General features: G+C 40.3%; 1 protein-coding gene across 11 annotated transcripts in view; it reads left to right on the top strand.

Moving 5' to 3' along the window:
- The window catches only part of bsnb (bassoon (presynaptic cytomatrix protein) b), a 468,557-nt gene that overhangs the window by 420,069 nt on the left and 21,929 nt on the right, over nt 1–26,559 (top strand). For 9 of the 11 annotated variants that reach the window (XM_048547450.2, XM_048547451.2, XM_048547452.2 and 6 more), the window contains one exon: nt 11,404–11,544. The exons of 1 other annotated variant lie outside the window; for it this stretch is intronic. The gene's annotated coding sequence lies outside the window, so the exon portion shown is untranslated. Of the gene's footprint in view, nt 1–11,403; nt 11,545–13,491; nt 13,553–26,559 lie in introns of all 11 variants that reach the window. One more of the 11 variants, XM_048547454.2, reaches the window with a different exon arrangement.

Genomic DNA, 26,559 nt, shown 5'->3' on the forward strand with positions numbered 1-26,559 from the left:
TGCTTGCAAATAATTGTCTTGAGGTGAATGAATACTTTGCACTGAAAATTGTCTCATCAAATTTTTCTCCCTTTTAAAAGATTTCTTAGTATTTTCCATTTCCTGTAAGGAGAATGTCTCAGCAGACAACACTGAACCATACGTACAATGATTGAATTTCATAGTAACACACAGCATTTTCGGGTCCCAAAGAATAGAAAGAAACATTGTGGTCCTAACATTGACTTTCTACACAATATTAATTTTAATGAAAATGGACTGTCTAACCACAAAAGATAGGTGATAAATCTGGATAATTGGTTTAGCCTAATCCCCGAGGCAAATGGTGGGATAAAGCTCAATTAACACAATTAGAGATAGAGTTATAAACATAAGGTGCAGCTGTCACTGAGTTAAACAAATTGAAGCTAGATCAACACAGATAGCAATAAGGTAATGAGAATTGCTGATGTTTGTGCACAAGTACTGAACAAGCTCGTGTGATACTTCTCTCTTTGTTTTATCAAACTCAAATGACGTTCAAACGAGCAGAGGAAATTAATAGAAATACATTAGTTCAACTGTTAATATTAGCAACAGGAACCTAGTCTGAGCAATAGCCATTTACACAGGTTGGATGCTAGTGAGTAATTGTCTATTAATTTATATAAATGACTTTGATAAAGTAATAGAATGGATTGTTGTCAAAGATAGGCAGGAAAGTAAGTTGTGAAGAGGAAATGAGGTTACAAAAAGATATTGATGGGTTAAGTGAGTGGACAAAGATGCAGAATGATCTTGGTGTTCTTGCGCATGAAATGGAAAAGTTTAACATACAGTGATAGCAGCAATTAGGAAAGCTGTTCTAAAGGCAGGATGTAAATTCATTGGAGGCAATTTAAGGAAGGTATACTGGACTGGTACAAGTTATTTGGCATATAAGGGAATAGGCTAGGTTTGCGTTTGCTGGAGATGATCCATGAGGTCTTTTATGTTGAGGTGTCATAACTCATCAAAAAATCTTGACTGCTCTTCCCACTTGTGCCATGTCAAGAATTCTATCAGGACACCACACCTTACTTCTACTCTCACTGAAATTTATTAAATGGATTTGTATTGGTTCGGAAAAGATTTACAAGGATATTGCCAGAGCTGGAGGGTTTGAGGTGTGGGGGAGCTGATAAGGCTGGGGAAAATTTCCCTGGAATATCAGAGGCTGAGTTCTGTTTAACAGATTTAAGTGGCAGTAGACGTAGGCATCAGAGAGCAGCTGGATCGGTATCTGCATCCATCACTTCCTCTGGAAGTTCATTCCACAGTCGAACCACCCTCTCTGAAAAAAATTTGTTTCTCATGTCTTTTTTAAATCTTGCTCAACTCACCTTAAAAATATTTTTCCTTATCTTGAAACTGCACCCCCCTTCTCCCCCCCTTCTTCCCCCCGGGAATATATGCCTGCCATTCACCTTTATTCATACATTTCATGATTTTATAAACAGGACATAGGTTCAGCCACTTTTGGAGTATTGTGTGCAGTTCTGGTCTCCCTCCTATTGGAAGGAGGTTGTGAAACTTGAAAGGGTTCAGAAAAGACTTACGAGGATATTGCTAGGGTTGAAGGGTTTGAGCCAAAGGGAGAGGCTGAATGGGCTGGCGCTATTTTCCCTGAAGAATTGGAGGCTGAGAAATGACCTTGTGGAGGTTTATAAAATCATGAGAGGCACAGATAAGGTAAATAGACAAGGTATTTTCCCAGGGATGGGGGAGCCCAAAACTAGAGGGCATAGATTTAAGACGAGTGGGAAAGGGTAAAAAAAGGGACCTAAGGGGCAACTTCTTCTCGCAGAGGGTGGTACATGTGTGGAATGAGCTGCCAGAGGAAGTGATGGAGGCTGGTACAATTACAACATTTAAAAGGCACCAGAATGAGTATATGAATAGGAAGGGTGAAGAGTGATCTGGGCCAAATTCTAGCAAATGGGACTAGATTTAAATAGGATATCTGTTTTCCATGGACGAGTTGGACCAAAGGTCTGTTTCCGTGCTGTATATCTCTATGACTCTATAAGGTCACCTCCTACGTGTCAGTGAAAATAATCTCAGCCTGTCCGCCCTCTCCTTATAACTCAAACTGTCCATTCCTGGCAACATCCTGGTAAATCTCTTCCAAACCCTCTCCAGCTGAATAGCATCCTTCCTGTAACAGGCTGACCAGAACTGGGTTCAGTACTGCAGAAGAGGCCTTGACTACATCCTGTACAACCTCAATATGACATCCCAACTCCTATCCTCCAAAGGTTTGAGCAGTGTTGGCAAGCATGCTAAATGCCTTCTGAATCGCCCTGATGACATGTGACACCAACTTCACAGAATCATAGAATCCATACAATGTGGAAGAAGGCCATTCAACTCATCAAGTCCACACTGACCCTCCGAAGAGCATACCACATAGACTCATTCCCCCCTACCCTATCCATGTAACCCTGCATTTCCAATGGCTAATCCACCTAACTCGCACCACTTTGAACTGTGGGAAGAAACCAGAGCATCCAGAGGTGCACTATCTAATTATGTACCTGAACCCCAGATCTCTCTGTTCTATAACGCTAGCCGAAGACTTACTTTTAATGATATAATCCTACCCTTGTTTGTTTTACCAAAATGCAATACCTTGCATTTGTCCAAATTAAACTTCATCTGCCACTCCTCAGCAAATTGACCCAATCTGTTTGTAATCTTAGATGATCTTCTTCACTGTCCAGTATACCAACAAGTTTGGTGACATCCATAAACTTACTAACCATGCCTTTTTTTTAAACCATCTCTTTTACTAGGAGGAGTGTGAGAAATTCAAGCATCTATATTTTTAAGCACCTAGTCAGATACACAATTCAGCTCAGGGCACTAGTTGTGTTTGTGATGTTGATGGACAACCAATCAATTTCATAGCTTAAGGGAAAAGATACATTTTTGGGTCCTGTTCCTCTGCTAATAAAGTCTGTGGGCATCCTACAACTGCAAAGGCCTATAATAATAATTAGTCACACACATTCTGCAGTTTAGTCTAATTGGCCCATAATGAGGACTAATAACCAGGATGAGAAGGAATTGGCTTAACAGTCTGTATATGTCTGTGAGCAGCCTCGTGACTTTAATGAGTCTCATCTAAGTTACTTTACATGATGAAATATTGTGTGTTCTTAGCCAACAGGTTTTCAGAGAAACTGAAAAGTCAGTTACTGAAAAAAATTACTTCATAACATCAAGAGTAACTACTATAGATGTACACTTAGCGTGCACGCCAGATGATGCACTTTTTAGGTCATGTATTAGCTTTTAATTTTTGTTTATTTAGTGAAAAAAATTATAATTTAAAAATAATTTTAAGAAGTGAAGAATGGAAAATACTTAATGATTTGCAAAGGGTTAAAGGTCAATCTGCCAAGACAACAATGCTTATGATACAAGTAATGATACTGTAAACCCGAGAGATCAGGACAGTGTTTAGCAGCAATTTCAAACTTGATGACTGTTACAGTGAAAGCGCACTGTGATGCTTGTAGAAGAACAGATTTGTTTTGTACATTTATTCTACTGCAACCATGTTAAACTAGTGAAACTCATTCCTTGTTAGGAACCCTCACCCTATGTCAGAGAGAAAAAAAATGCATCCTACTTTATTCTTGATGCTCCTTGGCATCCTGGAGTTCTTCACTGAGCTGCCTTCTGGATCTGGGAGAATTTCACAAGTCACTTTGTATGGCACTGTTGCCTGTGGATTATGCTTACCCCCCACAGCACATTAAAGCAAACATATATTTTTAAGAGAAGATCTTTGCCAAGCTTTTTCTTGCTTATCCTTGTGGGATAAAGCCATATGGTTGACACTGACGGAATGTGCAGGGAGTTCACTTATGTTTTTGAACATCATCTCTGAAATGTGTTACTGGGTTTTGTCTGACTAATGTTCTCTCATTTCATAATGGCATTGGCACAAAAATACAGCTCTGTATCTACCGGCAACCTGGCTCAGCCAATTTCCCATTATTAATATGTATGCCAAATCAGTGAGAGTTAGCCCCTTGGAGGACATCACTTCTGGGCCTGATTTGAGAGAGCAAAGCCATCACCATCTCATTTTATTGATGATCCATGTAAAAGTATAAATTATGCACTGCTAGTGAATGTCATTCAACTGTGGTTTTATTGTTGGAGGCTAGTGTCACAGAAAATACAAAGTGTTTCATGGTTGTGTGATTACTGAAGGATAAACAATTAACTCAAAACAATCAGCACGTTTATCAAATGCTAATCTGCGGTTTATTAGCGGAAAATAGGCATCAGTATACACAAATAATAATGAGGCTAGCACTATGCCTGGAGCAGGTAGTGATTTTTGATTGAGCTCACCGTAAAAATTCCATATGGACTGGATTTGGACCAGTCTGTAGAGGCTCGGCCTTCAAATTCACCTTTAATGAAGTGTGAGTTGGTATCATGTTGGCATTGTCTATCAGAATGGCCATCGTTAGAAATTATAAGATTGATGCAATGTGTTGTTCAGCAGAGGTTTTGCAGAACAGAGATGCCCTCATTTTGCCTTTTACCTGGAATTGCCTCATGCAATTCACAGGCACCAAAATAAGGAGTGGGACTTGAACATTGGTGGGCGGCTGCAGTTGGGTGAGAATGAGAAGCTGGCACCAATCCAAAAGGAATGATCAGCCAAACGTCTCCAAGGCCTTTAAACATGTTAATGAGGCTGAAGATTGTGGATTTAGTCTGGCTGTGCAATTTCACCTGAGTTTCAGACCAGCAGCTACTGTGAGGTAAGGATAGCTTTGAGGAAATGGTAGCTGTCTTCTGAACATTAATTGCAAGCAAGGGGGAGCTATTACATCACCATTCCCCACTGGAAGGAAAACTTGCCCCAAAAATATTGGTCATCTTGAGCACATTAATAACAATGGTGCATATTATTTGAGGTAACCATGAGTAGTGTAATACTTGCATACTAAAATGATTATTTGAATAATTTAATAATATCAATTTTGTGTTTATGTCATGCCCTCAAGGCAGGAACATGTCTCAGAGTCTGCAGAAATAGATTGAGCAAACAAATAAGAAGAGAGACATCTAAACTTTTAGTTGAAGTGCTAGGTTTTAAAAAAACTAGTTATCGTTAGGGTAGGAATCTCTACAGTACAGTCTAGATGGTTGAAGGTACAGATACCAATGGTAAAGTTAAGAAGAAGGGCAGTTCATAAAATGCCACAGTAACAGCAAAGTTTGGGTCAAGCCAGAGATTGGCTTTAAAGAAAGGATTTAAAGAATAGGGTAATGATTTTAAATTGACTGCCAATGATGACAGGAGAGCCAAGGCAATGTTGCTGGGTGAGAACCACCTGCTGTAGGACAGGATATATATTTCAGATTGGCTGAAATTAAGAGAACATGGAGCATGAGAGGCTGGTCATGAGACTATCAAAATGAAAGTGATGGGGGCTGAAAACATACAGTTGTAAGCCACTCACTCGTATTTTATAAACAATTACTTAGATTGATCTTTAATATGGAAAATTTCATGGTAATTAAAGAAAAATTGATACCAACATGAGGAAGGATATATTAAAAAGGTGACAGAAAGAATCCTAAAGGTTAGAGTAGGAGACACTTAGTGAGCGAATTCCAGAATTTAAGAACTGGACTACATAAGAGTCAGATGGAAGAATGGAGTACAAGTGTGGAAGAGGTCAGATTTGGAGGAACAAACGTTATTGCAGATCTGAAGGGCAGATTAAAGATTGAAAATAGCAAGGCCATCAAGGGATTTGAATACAACAATGAGAATTTTGGATGTGAATTGTTGGAAAACTAGGAGCTCAATGTAAGGCCACAAGCACAAATGTTGAGTGACTGTTGTTGTGCCTTAGAATGTGGGCACATAGTTTTAGATGGACTTAAGTAAATACAGATTGAGGCTAGCTAGGAGAATAATAGAATCATCACGTTTAGAGAAGGTAAAAGCACAAGGATCCAAACATTACTGGCAAAGACTAACAATATGACAGAGATGGAATTTGGCAATATTTGTGTTGCAGAGAATATGGGATTGGAAGTTCTTCCTAAGTTTAATAAGGCTCTGGGGTTGTCAGCAGCTTCAACTTGAGACAGCATCCAAGTAGATGAATGGGCTTGGAGACACTTGTACGATGTTTATGGCTGGGGCTGCAGGCAATACAGCTCCAGTCTTAAACTGGAAAAAAATCAATGCTCATCAACAACTGGGAAATATATAGGGCTTAAGGGATAGAGGAGAGTTAGGACTGGATGTTATCAATCCGGCACCAGTCACCAGTTTTGGTTGATGTTGCCTGTGTGCTTGCCTGAAGGAAAGGAAGGGGACCAAAAGTAAGTCCTTGGGGGATTCCTGAAGCAATAGTGTACAGGCATAAATGGAAGCTATGGCTGTGATTGCATATATAAGAGTAGAAACAAATGAAGAAAAAATCCACTCAATAAAGTAGGGGCATTACAAAAGGATGGTGAGTTCGACTACATCAAGAATACAAAGGGTTTAAGAAAAAAAAAGGAGTGACCATACACCATGGTTTCAAACATAGACAGTGAGATCTATGATTTTGCTTAGAATTGCTTCAGGACAGAATCTTGTTTGGAAAGCATCAAACTTTGATGTCATGAGAAATTAGCACACATTTCAGAGGCTTCAACAAACTTTGGAGGACAAAAGGACAGTTTAGGTTACAGAGGTGTCATGTATGGGCTCTGTGGTGGGGCCAGTGGAACCAAGTGATGACAGAACTTTTCAAAGTGAGGAAGCAATATGGCATGAAGCTGAGTCATAGGAAGCTCCCAGTATCAAATGCCATGTTTGTTTATCTTAGCCAAAATGGGATTGAGAATGCTGTAATAGCGCCAGCATCCTGTGATCTGGGAGAAAAGTATTATAATCCAGTTAATCTATAACAGGTCATGTCAGATCCTAGACTAAAATCTGGCTTGATAGATCACGTTTTGCTTCTATTTTCATTTAAAGGTGTTTGTTTTTTAACTGAGACACAAGCACACTAGACAATAACACGAAAGTATGTTACACAAAAGAAAAGATGATACAACTGAATGATTGAAGCTATTCACATGTAACACAATTTGAAAGATTTTGAAACACAGTAAAAACATAATCCCAACTATCCCAACACCATCACTTTGCATTACTCAAACCTGAGAGAGAGCTTGCTTATCAGTCACATATATAGGTTTAACTTAGCTGTTTCTCCCAATTCACAGTCTTAAGATTTCAGTAACTTCTTCCATTTCCTCTAAATTAAATGATGTAAGTATGAATCATGCACCTTACATATTGGATGGACTAGGCAGAATTTTTGCTTTCCTATTCAGTGACCTTTGCCAGTATAGTGAAAACATCCTGCAGATTATGTCCAAATTGCAAACCCATTTTGTGCTTTTCTCCGTTAAGAATAGACAAGGACAGGAGTTAAAAAACCAATTTAAATTCTGCTAGAGTGTACTGGTGAGTTTGAAGACCCTGGATTGTCTGGGTTTGAACTTCCAGCCTGTTGTGACAGTCACAGTTAATAACTATTCCTTATTTACCCTTACGTTGCAGACAAAGATGCTCTTTCACTCCAAGTGCTGCACGCAAATTTTTAAAAATGAAATAGATCAATAGAAGGACTTTATGTGACCCTGAATGGTGGAATTCACACCATCGTTGAAACTGATCAGAACCACACAATCCAAAGCAATCTGGATTGTGACAACAGATGAAGGGAAATAGAATGGGGAGAACAATTGCTGAATCCCAATTATTGGTTCCATTGTCCTACAATTTACTTTCTTCCGTTAAACAGAAATCTCAGTTGTACATCACCAGACTAGCCCACTGCACTTAAATAATGGCAGGGCGAACAGGACCTGGGGAAACTGATCATTTCCCTGCCCCATTATATAGTTTATGACCCTTGAAACTGCCAGTAAATGAGCAGTACCAATCCTCGGGTGACAGAGCTCAACCCACTTTTTTTTTTGATGGAAGGAAGAGGTCTGTTAGTTGCTACCTTTCTTCCTGAAATAGGCCCAGACACTTGTTACTTCTGATCAATTATGTTCCCGTCAGTAAACTGCATCTTCATTACACTCAAGAGGTAAAGTGAGTCAGTGTCACAGTGGGCCTGCGATGGAATTCATAAATCCTATTCCCACTTTAGGAGCGGATAAACCTTGGAGAAAAATCTATGGCAAAAGCTCTACTCAGTCCTTGACTGAATGGAGGCTACGATCACAAAGGCAAACTGGAAGGCTGGAGGAGGTTGCAGGTGGAGCATGGCCACGATGGAATATGAAGATAAGGTTCACCTTTCAAAATTCAATGTGATGGAGTACTAGTTCAGTGAAAATGGATTGTTTCCTCTGGGATACCCTTGTCCGTTCCTCGACCATCAATGCCACACCCCTTCCCATGGCACATTCCTTTATAACCGCAGAAGGTGCAACATCTGCACCTTCACCTCCTCCCTGCTCACTATCCAAAAGCCCGAACAGTCTTTCCAGGTGAAGTAGCATTTCACCTGTACCTCCTCCAATTTGGCCTATTGTATTCAGTGTACTCAATGCGGCTACTCTACATTGGAGAAATTAAATGCAGACTGGGTGACCACTTCGAAAAATCCATGCGTAACCATGACCCTGACCTTCCTGTAGCCAGTCATTTTAACACAGCGTCCTGTTTGCATGCACTTGTCTGCCCTCAATGCTCCAGCAAGTCACAGTACAAACAGGAAGAGGCCCATTCCTTCCCTTTTTTATGGCTTTGCATGTTACATTCTCTGTCACGCTTTCTCCCCTCCCTGAATCCAGTGGGATTATCTGTTCTTTCCAGTTTGGTAGTTAGACACACCACTGTTCTGCCATTCTCATATTCTGATCATTTAATCTGAACTATCAACATCCTTTCTCCACCACCACTGTAGCATAAATGCTGCTCCCTCCACACTTTATTTCAGCTCTGATGAAGTCACCTAGATTTGAAACGTTAGCTTGCTTTTCATCATGGATGCTGCCTGGCCTGCTGTGATCTCCAGCATTTTTTGTTTTCAGTGAAAAACGGGACCTGATCCAATGATCAGAAATAGGTGTGAGAGAGTAGATATGCTGATGTGTTTCAAACATGCTTTAGATTGTGAATGCCTAAGGATAAGAGGTCAACAAGGAGCACATTAGAGAAGGCAAGGGTTGGCAAGGGTTTTCCATGATGAAGGGACTGAAGTTGGAATGGATGAGCAACGTTACAGAAGGATGAGCGGGTTTGCCGGGATACATCAGTATTTTGCACTGCAGAGTCACCTGCTGGCCAGGACCTGAAACTATACTGATAGTTGATACAGTAAAATTAAATGAGGCACATTGATGAATCAATTATAAAAGGCTCCAGAGAAAAACGTGACTCAAAATGTAGGCAACAGCAAGTTGGGTTTCTGGACAGGAGAGAGTGTAGTGGAGGCAAAGGGAGAGACAGACAGAAAGACCTTTCAAAATAATAAATGGATTGTATTAAAAAGCATTATTAGGGCAATATCCAGCATTGCCATTACTCCACTTAATTTGTTTCCTGATTGGGAGGCATTTTATCAATCCAACCATATTCATATTATTTTCCAAGCTGGAAAGGCATGTATTCATATACATTTGTCAAGACCACGCTCAGTTTTATTTTTAATTGAATACAATGGAATCTTTTTCCAAGTATTAAATACCAGGATGCTGAATAACAAAAAGCTATAGTTCTTACCATCAAGCCTGTGCTATTCTCAATTTTTTTTTCAAAGGCTCCATTAGTCAGATCTAACATAAAGAAATATGTTACTCCCTGCTGCAAAGCCAAGTAATGACAGCTGTTTTGAAAGAAACTCTTTGGAGAACACCAATTGTTCCTCTCTCCAGTGACTAAAACCCTCTTGGTTCTTTCTCCAGTAAAAGTTGAATATTTCACAGAAGTCTTTTTCCAGATTGTTGGGCTGAAAGCTGTCCAGATGGTAGGTATGGTATGTCCATATTGTGAACTGATGACTAACTGCTGCCTTGGTGAAAGTGAGCACATTGGAGCAATTATATTTACTTGTTTCTTTCTTTTTTGAGAAAATATTTCAGTTTGTCCAGAAATAACAATAGACAATAATAGATTGTTATTTCTGTGACGATTCATGGGTGTAATCAAACAAAATGACACAGTAGCTATTGAATCGATCTGTACAGTTCCTTAATTACCTGGCTGCTTTCAACTGATACGTCTTCCATCTGCTCGGACTTCGTTAAACGAAACAAAGAAGCTAGATTTGACCCTTTCCACAAAACTCATGCTCTTTTGAAACTGGCTATCTTTTGTTGAGACCTGACAGTTCTATTTTTATCAGTCAGTGTGTGTCTATACCTTTTTGTTTCTGGAGCTCAGAGTTAATCAATGCAAATTTCAGGCTAGGTTGGAGTATTGAATGTTGAAATAGACATCAGAGTGTTTCCAGTCTCAGAGTGTGAACATCAGGTAATGAAGGACTTACTCATGGCACAAGGGTACCATCAGGATTTCCACAAATGATGAAGTAACTCTGTGAAAAATGATCCGGATTAAATTTTCCAACTCCACGCCCAGCTCTGCCTTCCCAATTCTACATTCTGTTACTCCTCCTTCCACCCTGTCTGCCTTCCTCCTTAACTCTTTGTTCTCTTCCTTCTTCCCGACATCCCATCTTCTTCCCCATTCCCAACCACCCCCGATCACACTCTCCTTTTACTCAACTTCCTGTTGACCTTTTCTTCCTAACTCAGGGACCTGATATTGGAGATCAAAATGAAACATTTCTAAATAATCGGAATAACCTCTTAAATGTTAGCTAAATGATTTTCTGTTCAACCCAAATGCAGTAGTGAAGGGTAAATCTTGCTTCATCACAGGGCTGTGACATGATTCGCAACAGGAAAAGGCCCATGATGACGTCGTAAGCTCAGCAGCAAGTTGAGGCTGCAGCAGAAGGAGCTTGCTTGGCCGCAGATGGTGAAGTGCTATCTGCTTTGGAGCAGCTCCAATTGTTGTTATAGAAACCAAGCATTTGGCACACCTTCAGTGGGCCAAGGATGACTGTACGTACACCATGCCAACAGAATGTAAGCATGCATTTCTGTCTGATTGTTTTTACCACAGAAAGTTCTGAAAGCGTTTCCCTCCCAGTTCATTCACAGATTTTTAAAACTAATCACACCAGTCATCTTTCAATGCCTTTCTCTAATGAATCCAACTCAGCAAACACACAGGTATTCCTTTTCTTTGGTTGATTTGATCTTGTGCCATAGCCAATTAACATCCTCAATTCAAATGCTTTAACCCAACAGGAGTGTAGAACATCTTCGATATTGAAGGCCAGACAGCAACAGAAAGCCATGAGTCTGTGTGAGGGCAGAGAATCAATAACCTCACTGTCCTTATCCAGCACTGCAGGAAATATAACCCCAGCATCTGACAGCTCTGCCAAGGTAGGCTTACAATCATCAGTTTCCTTCGCAAATGTGGAATATTGAGTCAAATGTTGCAGAGGGCATAGGGTTTTGATACTTCTAAACTCTGAACCAGAAAAATCTAGAATCTATAAAAGGTATTCTTCGCAACATAGAATGTGTTTATTGAAATATTTGTTTCCATTTGATGTTTTAGTCTCAAGATGGTTTCTTATGCATTATAATAAATCTAACGTAGTTACCTAACTTTGTAGCATTCCGACATATAATGCAAATTATAATTAAGACAATTGTCTTTCCATTGTTTGCATAATGACTACCTTTTCTACATGTAAAGAAATCTGTGATTCTCATCATTTTTCTCAGTTCATATTACATGATAGAGAGAGAGAGTTTCAAGTATACGAGACAGGAATATGACACAACTGTAATCATTAGCACATCACTCTGCACAGCAGTTTGAAATTGCACATAAAAGTGAATATTTGTATACACAAGAAAAACCCTTCCAAATGATACTTCTCGATAATAAACTAGAATTATATTGTGAGAAGACTCTTAGAATCTTGTTGGCTAGTTGTTATTTATTGTTAGTAGCATTTTCCAGCAATGGCATTGGCCAGTTTTTTTGATGATGTTGCTGTGAAATGTACTCCCTAGACAATAATAAGTTGGTGAGCTAGTCTGATTTTTCCATCTTTAAACAATCTCAATGATTAATTATACGAATGTGATGGGCTGATTGCTCTGTATTGCATTGATGTTGGTAGCACTGATTTTGACTGATGTGAGAGTCCTACTGAAAGTTTACATCTGTCATTGGCCCTTGGTAGCTATGATCTTTAACTAACTGTAACTTTAGAAGATTACAATGAAAAATTGTGATAATTTAGTTGTTTCACCTCTGTTTACTTAGAGTGCAAGCTTTTTAAAAAAAACCCACTTTAATTAATATTCTGTGTATATTTTCTACTTATTTATAAAAATCAGGAGTACAGTCAGGTGGTTCAAGGAATGAAAATAAAACATATCAGATGTTAATATTGGTTTGGAAATGGGCATAGGGAGCGAACAGGCAGTTCTAGATTATTGTAGCAAAGAGCCAGCAAACTGTGATGGAGTGAATGGCTTCTTTTCATGCTCAGAACATCTGCGACACATTCTTAGTTACTTATGCTAATCCTTCCAATGTAAACAGCAGTAAATTACTTCAGTTGCACATTCACTAACCTTTGCTGGACTGTTGCTGATGTCTATAAGAAATAGCATAGAAAGAGAAAATCATTAAGACATTTAGTACGATACAACAATGTAGGCAAATGATATAGTGTTGCCTCAATGTGATGAATTTTCAAGTGGTGTGTTTACGAACAAATGAGAAAAGCTTTGGTGGTTCATGACTATTTTGTTGCTCAGAGGACACTCAATGCAGATGATTTGATCTAACGTGTCAAGGTTATTGGCTGGATAGAGGCCAGATGATCCTATGTTTACAAGTAGCAGAGATATATCATTATATAATAAAGAAAGTTATCTGGTAATGGAGCAATTGACATTTGAGACTTGGTAAAGGTGAATTTGGCTTGGCAAGGTCAACATTCCTTTGCGTGGCATTCTAAATGATTTAAATACCTGCAGTGAATAATTCAAGTATGCTAATTGAACGTATAGAACTAAATCATGCCCAAAATTATTTTTTATATCATGTATGCTGATGGTTTGCAGGCAATGTGCACTACATAGAACAAATGAACCATCAAACTGACAAAACATTTCCATCAGTTTGACCTAATGATTTCAGCTCTAAATACACAAACAAGTATTTCTGTTAACTTGCATGTTTGACATTTTGAAGAATCTATGGGTTCTTCACTGCAAAGATTTATTAAAATGACAGTAGCTTTAAAAAGGTTTACCTTGAATGCATCTTCTGTTGACAGGTAGCTATTTTTCTTATAATTGCAGACGCTGCTTTCAATCACCTACCTGCTTAAAATATCACTTGCAGAGATGTGTGGCATGAAAGGTTAGCACTCTTTCTCTTAAAAAGAGTAAATCTTTCTTTTCTCTTGTTTTCTCATTAACATTCTACACCCACCTTGATATTCTATTATTCAGTTCCTCTTCATCATTCTTGTTCTTTGTGCTTACTTCGTAGGTTTTCCATTTCGTTTTTCTTTTCAATTGCCAAAATGTTTATTATAAAATATCTTCAGAAAGAATGCCTTTTTGTAACAAAGCTGTTGATTATCATCTAATGGAATTGCTGCAAACATCTCGAAGAAAAGAGAAGGGAGTTTGTCCATCCCATTTGTCTTAGAAAGTAGGGAGCAATCCTGACAGTTTTAGTAGGGCAGAGCTAAAGTTCAGAAAGGTCCTGATCTAACCAGACGATCTCGGATTACCTGTGCAATGTTTGCAGTTACTAATTTTCAATATTGTGAGCTTATCTGACTATTATTCCAATAGGTGTAAATTGGAATGTATGCTTGTAGCATGGTGAGTTCATTAAAACCTTATGGCGTGTTAATTTCAGCATTGGTAGCACATGCAGGAAACTGACAACATGGCATAGAGTGAATCAGTTTTAAGCCCATGTGGTGTAAAGAAAGACGTTCCTTCCTCTGCTGGTCCCAAATGTTTGACCACGCAAAGCCAGTTGTCAATGGGCACGGGCCTTTGGCTTAAAATGGTTTGGATTCAATGCCAATCCAGCAATCTCTCTCTCACTGGCCACAGAATAGGTGTAATAGAGAATGAAAAAGTATCATATTAATGCAGTTAATAGTTGCTGTTCTGACGTTGGGGCTCATGCACAGTGCTGGTACAGGAGGATTGTGACCTTAGACATTCTTTGGGCTACATCTGATCTGATTTAGTGCATAAATATTCCAAGACACATTGTCACATCCTTTCCATTAAAGAACATAGGTTTATAGATACAGGTGATCTCTAAATTGCTGTTTTATGAAATTTGTCATCTTGATCGCTTGTGCAGTCACTGTTAGGCAATGAGCACAAGCCAGACCCTTGCGTCTGAGCCCAAGAGGAGTACCTTGAGAAAATGTCACCACAGTTCTCAGTTCCCAACAGCTGGTTGAAGATTGCTGTCGGTCATTGCCTGAAGAGAAATCCAGCCTGCGGTGGGTGATGTTGTGTGATACAGGAGGCTGCAGGATGGAAGAAATGAACAAAACAATATATAAAGCAGAAAGTACAAAGAAGTAAAATAGATGTCAGTTACGACAGACATTACTGATTATGCTTTAGTCGGAATTTAAAATAGCGATATCAATAGTGGGTGGAAATACAGACACATTTTTATACTATGTCTGGCAGGAAATGTGTACAGCATGATTCTCGGATGCTCCCAGATTGGAGCAATTATTCAGCAACTGAGCTTATTTCACATCTATGTTGCCAGAATCCAAGACAGCATCTATCCAGAAATTATTTCAGAGGTTTAAAACTCCTACTTTATGAGCTTGATTTTAACCTTCGTTTAAATTTTGAGGTAGATAAAATCTCTTACTCTGTCCCTATGACCCCTTTGTGAAACAGCTTTAAGTATTGATTTCATACCTTATATATATTTTTGATCAACCTGTTCAAATATGCAATGACACATCTCTGGAGCTGGTGAGACTTGAACTCAGGCCTTCTGTTTCAGAGATTGAGGTACTACAGCCACCCCACTTTGTCACCTTGTATAATGTATGAACTGCATTTACTTGAAATAGTTGAAACCTCACACAAATGAGAAAAGGCAGTTGAAAACCCATGAGATTTTATGGAGATTTTCACCATTTCTAGTCACCATAAACTGACAATTATTGCGACACTAGATGGTTGTGCAAATTACTGGATGTTGCAAGACCTCACGAAATGGTGTTGAAGCAGAGCCCATATACACTTTCAAAATAGAATTGGAAGGTGGCTCAATAAAAGAGAGTGTTAATCTGTGCACTGAAGCATAGAAAAGAAAGAAAGATCACATTCTTAAAATGGTTTGCATGACCATTAGAAATCTCAATGTTTTGCAGGTAATGAAGTAAATTTGAAGTGTAGGCACTGTTGTAATGTTGGAAATGCAACGCCGATTTTATTCAGCAAGCTCCGACAAAGAGCAGTATGATAATAGCCAGAGAATCCGTTTCTGTGACGTTAAGGGATAGAATGCCTGAAATAATTCACTCACTCTCATTTGAAAGAATGCCCTTGTGTTTTATAGTCCCCACCGAAATTGGAAGGCAGATCGTTGTTTTAGCATTTCATCTGAAAAGCAGCAGTTCTGACAGGACAGTAGTCTCCCAGTACTGCACAGGAGTATCAGCCTTTATTTTTGTGCCCAAGTCCTGGAATTGGACTTGAGCCTGCAACCTTGTGACTCGAAGGCAGAAGCGTTACAAACTGAACAGTAACTAACACACAAAGTACAAGATTAAACAAGTTGTCTGGTCTAAATAAGACATCAATTCAGACCTGGTGTGCAAAATGAACTATTTTGTGTCGCACCTTCTATGAAATGGTGTGTTCTGTGAATTCTATGTGCTCTAATTCAATTCTTTATTGTATTTTATACATGGAATTTGTGGACCCTAGATGTTGTTCTCCTATATGCCTCTTCAGAACCATGAGACCTGTTAGTTTCACATAATATTGATGCAAAATCCAAGCTGTCAATTTTAACAACCCCTTTTCCTTTCAAGAAAGTAGGCCTCTTTCCTCCCATCCTTTACAGGTTAGCCTTTCATAGAGACTTCAGAAGAATATCTGCCTTCTCTGTCAATTTTTATTCTCTTTTCAGGTGTTGACAAAACAGTGTGCTTGATATTTTCTGTCTTTTTTATTTACATTGCTATCAACATGTATGCTTATCCTTGCATTCTTTTTTGTACATTACATAGTTGTGTTTGTGCTTGTTTTTAATAATTTAGTAGCTTCATATTAAATGAAAATATCCTTGTCATTTTTCATTTATTTTTGCTCCCAACTCAAACAATTAATGTCTCTTTGTTTTGTTCAAAGCTATTAAATGGTTTGCTTTCCTTTCAGTTTCTATTTCCAATGAAGTGATTGCCTTTAGGTACAAAGAACTATGTAGCACCTTTAACATTGTCAGGATGTTTCATTTAATTTCCAACAAATTATTTCTGAAATGCAGTTGTTATCTGTGTGGTTTTGAAACCTTGCTGCTCTTACATGCCTTTATACAGACTGTATGACAGATCTTGAGATTTTCTTTCAACAGAAAGACATTTACTAAGGAAGCGGCTGAAATAATAACAATTGTGAATCTAAGCTAACGTGGCAGGTCATGCCCAACACAATCTTTGGAACAATTTGAAAAGGCAACTGAATAAGTACATATATGGATGCAATATATATATATGGGATTTCTGAAACTGTTTGATAAGATACTTCAGATACCTATGTCGGTCAGTTTAGATGAAAGATAAAGTTGTAATGTGGATTCTACATTGGATTTGGTAGCATGAAAAGCACCCAACAGTACTGATGCCTTTGTATCTCTATCCTAGTATTGGCTAAGAGGATGGAACAATAGTTGTAATTGAGAGAATAAACCAGCAATCTGTTCCCACATGATAAGTGATAATGGGAACTGCAGATGCAGGAGAATCCGAGATAACAAAGTGTGGAGCTGGATGAACACAGCAGGCCAAGCAGCATCTTAGGACCACAAAAGCTGATGTTTCGGGCTTAGACCCTTCACCACTTGTCTGTCTCCTCTCCACCTATCTTCTCCTCTATCCATCTTCGATCCACCTCCCCCTCTCTCCCTATTTATTTTAGAACTCTCTCCCCATCCCCCTTTTCTGATGAAGGGTCGACGCCCAAAATGTCAGCTTTTGTGCTCCTAAGATGCTGCTTGGCCTGCTGTGTCCAATCCAGCTCCACACTTTGTTATCTATGTTCCCACATGATCTTCAGTTGTGATAGTATCTGAGGTGAATAATAATTTTCTCTGCCTCCCTGTGGAGGAGCAGCTGCACTTCAGTCACCACTTCTGGTCAACAACTCAGCTAAGATAAGTGACTCAGCGTAATGGATAATGTTTTTCAGTTGTGTGTAAGGATAAACAGTGACTTATTACAGGTTAACTAAGAGCGTGTGGACAAGTTCATGTATATATGGGAGTGAACCACTTGTCACAATTGAGCCTAATGCTTTACTTATACGTTTGCATCATGCACAAAACTGAGTGAGGGTATCACTGACTAATAATTCTTTCTCTATTTTAAACCAATCATTGTAGTCTCCTCTAGTTGAGATATGCAACTCAGCAGAGACTAGAGCTGAAATCCAGCATCTACTGATCCTTATAGCTGAGGACTACATCCAATGACAATCCTGCAATAACAAGTTATAGTTGATCAGAATAATTTCACAACAATTTATCCATTGACCCCTGCTTTTCTTTACATAGAGAAAGCTATTGCAAACAGAGTTGACAGAGATAAAACATTCTAATGCAGTCAATGAATAAAGGAGACAGAAAGAGATGTTTCTTGTTGACTCATCTAATGTCAAGAACTGTACAGCATTGTACATGCATGCGAAAATGGCAAAACAAAGAGTGCATCACAAAAACAGATATCTTCTGACTACTCTTGATGTGCAGAGTAGACATAACAGAAGTCCTCATCCATGAATCACATAAAGTTAGTCCTTAAGTTCAGTTCATAACAAAAGCAAATGCGATGTTTGCCTGTATTTCAAAGGGAAAGGAGTATAAAAATAGGGAAGTCTTCCGAAAACTTCACAAGGCAGTAGTTAGACTACACCTACATCATTGTTTGGGTCCCGTTATATCAGGAAAGAAATTCTGGCATTGGAGGCAGTCCAAAGAAGTTTGATCTTGGATATGCAGGGGTAAAATATGTTGTGCTTTCACACTTTGAAGTTAAGAAGAATGAGAGGCAACCTTGTTGAAATATACCAGATTCTTCAGAAGCTTTGCAGATGCTGAGAGATAATCTGCCCTGGGCTTAATGTTTGGCACGGATCTACCCAGCCACTGCTTAAATCTCAGTGACGGTGGAGTGATCTCAGTTGACCCCCGAATGGACAGTCCTCCCATGTCTACTCTGCTGAGATAACAAAGTGTGGGGCTGGATGAATACAGCAGGCCGAGCAGCATCTTAGGAGCTCAAAAGCTGACGTTTCGGGCCTAGACCCTTTCATCAGAAAAGAGGGATGGGGAGAGGGTTCTGAAATAAATAGGGAGAGAGGGGAAGGCAGACCGAAGATGGATAGAGGAGAAGATAGGCAGAGAGAAGACAGACAAGTTAAAGGGGCAGGGATGGAGTCTGTAGAGGTGAGTGTAGGTGGGGAGGTATGGAGGGGATAGGTCAGTCCAGGGAGGACGGACAGGTCAAGAGGGTGGGATGAGGTTAGTAGATAGGAAATGGAGGTGTGGCTTGAGGTGGGAGGAGGGGATAGGTGAGAGGAAGAACAGGTTAGGGAGGCGGGGACGAGCTGGGCTGGTTTTGGGATGCAGTGGGGGGAGGGCAGATTTTGAAGCTGGTGAAGTCCACATTGATTCTGCCACCTGTCAGGTTATGGCAGAGACGGGAGAGTGGACAGGCAGTGGCTACAGTACCTGTGGAATTTTTACACTTCAAATATTAGCCTGTAAAATCCAGCCCTCTGTGTACCAAGATGTAAAAAACTTGTTTATACAAAGATTTAAATTAATACAACTGAAATTAACAAAAAACCTGCCAAAGGTTCCGAAATTGTTGAAGGGTAATACATTATTTGCGTTTTGATGAACAAAGCTCCATGTAGTACAAAAAGTGTCGATTTGATCAGAGCTCTAGCTTTGCTAGCTGATATGGTATTCTATTTGTTATGTTAATCTCTGCACTGTGGTGAATCACTCTTCAGATCTCTTGACTTTGGAAAACATGCTGGAGAGTACTGTTGGCAGGAAGTGGGATGCTGTGTGGCTTACCCAGGAATCAGTACAGGCATTAGTGCTGTTGCTAATCTGCATTCGTGGGTTGTGTTTGAAAATTCGATGCATGCTGGTCACAAAATAATACCTAACTGGAGGAGGCACGAGAATCTGAGTATATCTTTTGTTACTCGTGGTCATTACGCTTTATGGAGCAAAGGCAAGTATATGAGGTTGAGCCACAGGTTAGTCGCAATTTCATTGAATGGTACAACAGGCTGAGGGGCTAAATCACCTACTTCTGTTGTAATGTTGCCATCTGAGGATGGAGCCAAAAAAATATGTAAATCATCTGACAATTGCACATATTACAGCTTTGTTCAAGAAAGGGTATACAGACAAGCCCAGCAATTACAGACCAGTTGGTTTGATTCATTGGTGAGAGAACTTCCAGAAACAATTATTCAGGATAGGACATGAACAAAAGTGGGTTGGTTAGGAACAGTCGATGTGAATTTTCAAAATGAAAATTATAGAACATATAGAACATTACAGCACAATACAGGCCCTTCGGCCCTCGATGTTGTGCTGACTTGTCATACCGATCTGAAGCCCATCTAACCTACACTATTCCATGTGCGTCCATATGCTGATCCAATGACGACTTAAATGTACCTAAAGTTGGTGAATCTACTACCGTTGCAGGCAAAGTGTTCCACACCCTTACTACTCTCTGAGTAAAGAAACTACCTCTGACATCTGTCCTATATCTTTCACCCCTCAATTTAAAGCCCTCATGTTTAACTTGCAGGAGTTTATCGAAGATGTAATAGAAAAAGAAGCAGATAGAAAAGTCACCCTGTGTGGGACCTGAGAACAGGAGGGGCACCTGACTAAGGACTGTACAGAGTCCAAGATCTTCAACCCGTGTGAGGACGCAGGCCACTTGTGTAAGATCTGCCCAGGACGGGACACCACGTAACTCGGATGGCCAGAGTGCCAACGCAATCCAAGCCCCTAAAGGACAGTAAGCTGCCACTTGCCAGCAAGAGCTCTGAAACGAGGGTCACCAGAAGGAAGGTAAGGCCAGCGAGGAGAGAAAGGAGTCCCATGCCACGGGAAAACGACCAACTCAACCTCCTCCTCCCTGGAAGTCAGAGTGAATGGAGGATGAGGCAAAAAAAGAGTTGAGGGGGTGGACAGAGGTGAGGAAAAACCTGAAGTTAAACAACTCGTTGGGCCTTCACTGGATAATGTCAAAAAAGAAAGTGGCAGCTGCATGAAGGTCACACCAGCAACTCCTCAGAAGACGAACGTGTGCGGAGGGATGGGCAAATGGGACAAAAAAATGAGACAGAGCACCATGGGGGAGAAGGATAGGAGTACGCACCCCCCCCCCCCCAACCTGAGAAATGCTAGATGACATGAGAGACCCAGCAAGACCCTATTCCAGTGGGGTACCACGGGGTACCCACCATACCACAGCTAAGGGTAACCAGGAGCTGTGATGCTCCAAACAAGGAGCAGAACATGACAGCAGTTCTGTCCGATTCGGATCTAGACCTTCCTGGCTTCCTCCTTGCTCGATTTGACCGGATCAGGACATCGTCCCGATGGGAAAACAGGACAGCTCCCTCAGCGCTGTGAGAGCACAATGGTTCACAGAAATGCAGGAGCTCACCCACTGACAGGACCATGGAAAAACTGATGTTGGACACTTTGGCAATCTTAAAAATCCTAAAAGGTGGGGTTAAAAAATTGCTAGCATTAATGTGTGTGGCATAAAATTCACCACACAATGTGTTTCCATGTTGACTTACCTTGCCAACATCAAAGTGGCCTTTCATTTCTGCAGGAGAGTAGGATACCACACTTCAGTTGCTGCAGGATGCAGTCAAGCCTATAGACCCATGGGCCTTAGATTTGGTCAGGAGAGGGGTAATGATCTCTGTTCCTGCAGACTGGATATTCTGCAGCAAGGAGGCAGCTTCACCATCTCCAAAAATAAGGAGATGGTAGGCAAGTGTCTCCTTGTAGCAAACATTATGCACACAAATACTCCCCTGAGATTAATTAACGTGTACACACAGGTGGTAAAGATTCCTGCAGCAGCTCCCACTTCTGTGGGCAATGCCCAGGCCAGTCACTCTGGCCTAGACTTCAACTGTTTCATCGATGCTGATGAATAGTTTGGAGGTTTTGATAGCAAACCGGAGACTATGTCCAGATTCCTGATGGAAGCGGTTAAAGTCACCAAGCGCATGATGTGTTCAGCACCCCTGCAGACAGAGCTTATCGTAGACCCACCTGGTGGCCACAAGATGGATCTATCTACTCAATGACACATTTCCTATTTGTCTCCCGAATATGCTGAGTCAGATCCATTAATATCAAGTTGGTATTCTTCTCTGACCACTGCCTCCTGGTAGCCAATTTTCACCTACAGGGCATAGTGTCCTGCATAAATGGGAAACAACTTTGGTTTTGCAACTGCATGGAATATTAAATTCCATCATTCATGTTTTTCTTTCTATGCAAAGACTATTCAGAACTGCTTTAGAACCTGTGTATGTACGTAAATATATATTTTATGAGGAAAACATTTTTTGAAATAAAAAAGCAGAAAAGGTCGATCCAATTTTGTTTTATCTCTGCAAAGACTGTACAGATCTGAGAGATAGAAAACAGAGTAATGGTCAGTGGAAATATTTTGCACTGGAAGAAGGTTTGTAGAGGAGTTCTTCAGGGGTTGCTATTGGGACACTTGATTTTACTGCTATATATTAATAATGTTGTTCTTGTTATGCAAATTTCAAAGTTTGCAAATCACACAAAGTTTGGAATAAATGTAAACTGTGAGGAGGATGGTGAGGAACTTAAAAAGATTTTGACAAGTTGACCGAGTGGGCAGATAGGTGGCAGATGATATTCAATGCAGAGAAGTGTGAGGTGCTGCACTTTGGTCAGAAGGACATTGAAAAACAATGCAAAATACAGGGTAGAGTTCTAAACAGGATGCAGGAACAGAGTACATGTGTGCACAGATTATTGAAGGTGGAGGATAGTTGGAGAGAACAGGCAATAAAACATACAGTGTTCTGGACTTTATGAATAGGGGCATAAAATACAAGAATGAGTGGATAATGTTCAACTTATACAAGACTTTTAGATATCAGCTGGAATATTATGTCTAGTTATGAGTACCAAATTATAGGAAAGATGTGAATGCATTGTAGAGATCACAGAAGCAATTTACAAGAATGATTCCATGAATGAGAAATTTAGTTCTGAAGTTGGGACTGTTCTTTTTGCAGAGAAGGGTAAGAGATTCGATAAAGATTTTCAAAATCATAAACTGGCTTGATAGAGTAGGTAGGGAGAAGCTCTTCCCATTTCTAAAACAAAAAAGAATAAAGCACCATGGATTTAAAGTGATGTGCAAATGAAGCAAGGGCATGTTAGAAAAAGAAACTCACACAGTGAGCAGTTAAGGTATTAAATGCACTGCCTGGAAATATGGTGGAGGTAGGTTCAGTTGAGGCATTCACGAAGGCGTTGATAATTATTTGGATTGAAATGCCATGCAGCTGTATGGGAGAAAAGCAGGAGATTGGCACGAGGTAAGAGAACTGATGGGCCAGACAGTCTTGTTTTGTGCCAATATAATTCTGTGATTCTGTGAAGTAGCAGATGAAAAACAGTGCAAATAAGTGTAAAGTATTGCACATAAAGGAATGGATGATTCATGCATACACATTCAATGAATCATGCAGAATTGACCAACATTGAAAAACCAAGAGACATGAAAGTTTTGTTGCAATAAGATATACAGCAAATTGAATTACAGCACAATGAAGTACAAGTCAAAAGTCTGTCAAAACAATGAAATGTCTAATCAGGTCACATCTTAAGTGCTGTCCCTAGCTTTGGTTGCCAAATCACAAAGGAACCTTGCAATTTTCAAAACAATACGAAGGGCAGAATAGCCAACCTCCAGCATCAATGGTCTAAGTGATCTTGAGGGAGAAAAGGACTGGGCCCCAAGTTCTGATCACTGAGGAAGTGGGTGGCATCAGGCTGGAGCTAAGAATTTGGATGAACTAACAATGAAGTTGCATTCACTTATGATGGGCACAGTTCACACAAAAGTGGGTTGACAGGTACATTGCCTTTCAACTTGGCCTTTCCCAGTCTCCATGCCTACTTTATGGATTGTTTTGGGGGCTGAAGGAGTTGGAATGGAGGAGGAAAGGTGAATGTGTGTCCGGCACAGTTCCGGTCACTCAATCACTCACTACCCCAAAACTTTCCCAGACCCAGTCACTTCTTTGTTGGTGCACAGGCTACTCACCCATTTTTGTGACTTTGCCTCCCACAGGGTATTCCATCTGATAGGCCTGTCCTGTCTCACTGGACATGAACACCAGTCGTCTTGAAGAATCCAGTAGACATGCATCGCAACTAATTATTGCATTATCAATAACAGAATCTTCATGCTCATGTATGTATGGACTGATATAAAGTTTTTATTTTGCAACAGAGCAGCATGTTTCCAGTGGTATGTAATGCTTCATGTGAATCCATAAAAGGTGGCGGATGAGATCTTTACACCCTCAGATCTCAAGCTATGATGAGCATGTCTGTGAAAGGCACACTGATGTACTGACCATGACACAAAACAATAACACACCCTAGCCCTCCTTCCAGTGGCTCACTAGACTTTCACCCCCCCCCCCACCCCACCACTTCCGATGGCTCACTTGACTTTCCTAACACTCCCCCAGTTCCACTGACCCACTTGACTGTGCCCACCATATCCTCATTCCCGCCCTGCTGAGAATGGCCCAATTCCCTTCACCCTGCAGCCCAACTTCTATTCTCCTTCTCTCCAAACCAGCGTTTCCCCCCCCCCCCCCCAAAAATCCTCCTGGTCCTCACCCTGCAGAACTTGATATATGACCAGTTAATCTAACACTCACTGAGGGAGCCATGTTCCACCATGTGGGACAGTTGTGGGTTCTTTTTACGTAACGTGCTGGAATCTTTAACATGCTCATCAACATTCTGATGGCTATCAGTGTACAACCTCCCCTTAGCACATTACTAAAAAAGAGATCTTAGATTATGTGCTCTGTTTAAAACTGCAGCCTTCTGACTTCAGATAGAAATGCTACTCACTGAAGTGACATTTTGTAAGAATGCATTTGGATGGGCTGTCACTTTTTTTGTTGTCACCCATGAAGTGCACTCGTTGCTGGAATTAAGAAGATGTCTTCTGTGGAAAGCAAAGAGCCAAAGCTGAATAACATTAAAGCAAAAGACTGCTGGGCATCTGAAGTAAACGCAAAGTTGGAAATATTCAGAAGGTCTGGCAACATCTGTGGAATGCGAAATGAAGGCAATGACTCAGATTTTCCAATGACCAGACAGTAATTATTCCAGTGTAGATTAGAGTTGCACATGGTTGCAAATCCCGTTCTGACAGATTTCAAAGCGTTGCCCAAAAAATTGAAGATTCTACTGGGCAATTCCTCTTTGCTTGGAAACTCAAAGTCTCCATTTAACTTGGAAAATTTGGGGAGTTCTGATGAATTTCAGAAAATAGTTACTGGAGGAAATTTAAAGATAAAGCTTCCATAGTCCAAGAGGACCGTAGGGCTGCTATTTCATGAAAGAGAGATGACTGATTACAGTTTAACCTGGCAGTCACCAGACTTCATAGTCTAAGTCTTATTTAACTATTAAACTGATCCAATTGTTACCTGGCATATCTCCCAATTACATACCGCAGATCCTGACCTGATGCCCCCAGGACCCTGCACCCCTGCCCTGCTCTGGATGCGTTCCAGCCCTTCACTCACTTTGAAGGCAACCCTTTTCTCTTCAGACTTGGTTATGTTGCATCCTCCTAATTTTATTCTGGTCGTCATTGCCTGTCCCAAACTGTATACTGGACCTTTCATCCATGCTGCACCCAACATCACTCCTCCCCCTTCCTCCAACTCTCACTGCTGCAGACTCAAGCTCCTCTCCCCCAACTCCAGAGTTGAAACCCTTTTCCCCAACACCTTTTCTCCCAGTCTGGACCCAGCGCACTCTCCACCCGTCCAGACCCGACCACAACACCCTCCCTAGCTTCACTTGATCCAGCAACGACCCCTCCCTTCACCACTTCCTGCCCCACCACCCACTCCTGGGGAACCAGCCACCATTTCCCAATAAGCTAACAAGTGTATGTGATTGGTGTGAAATAGCAAATGAGATTGAATGTTGGGAACAACTGATTTCTGTTTGGAGGGTTCAATGCACTGACTTGATCTCTGTGAACAAAGATTGGAACCATTCCCCCGTCAGGATGATGAACGAACAAAAACAAAGTTGATGGAAAAGCTCGGCTGGTCTGGCAGCATCTGTGAAGGAGAAAACAGAGTGAATGTTTCGGGTCCAGCGACCCTTCCTCAGAATGGAGGAATGAGTATGATGAACATGGTTGTTAAACATAGGCCGAATGGATTTTTCTTGGTTAACCTGAGATTGATCCTATGTAAGTTTTGTTTTTACGCAGAGTGACCTTACAACTTTTAATTATGGAATTCAAGCTCCTGTCAAAAAATTAATTTCTCTCTTCTGGCTTGGTTATGGTTACCCCATCTCTGAGTTGATGGTTCCCATCCATATGTTTTACACATTTTGCTTCTTGATTTATTTTCAAATCCTCTCAGTCACTTAAATTTGTCATGTCTAGCTGTTCCTTCATTGTTGTTTTATGCTATTTCTGGAACACACTTCTCATATTGTTGTTTTTCTGCTTTCATCAGCTGTGATTGCTTTGCTTTATTGGTTGTTTAGTTTGTCTTTATAAGGCAGTTTTGTATCTTAGCCTGAATCAATTTGCATTCCTCACTTTGTCTGTCAGACTGAGTGTAACAAAATAATTATCAGAATCTGTTCTGTACTGAAACTTGTAAATAGTTAGTTACGTTGGAAGAAATCCCCATGTAGATTTTTTAAAAACTTCTTTCTAAGAATTGTGTAGCTCTCTTATCAAAATTTGCAAATATTGCCATGTAACATTTAGAGATTTTGTTTAGACTCTGTTTTAAATTTTGCAA

The sequence above is a fragment of the Stegostoma tigrinum genome, chromosome 11, assembly GCF_030684315.1.
Source record: "Stegostoma tigrinum isolate sSteTig4 chromosome 11, sSteTig4.hap1, whole genome shotgun sequence".
Classification (NCBI taxonomy): Eukaryota; Metazoa; Chordata; class Chondrichthyes; order Orectolobiformes; family Stegostomatidae; genus Stegostoma; species Stegostoma tigrinum.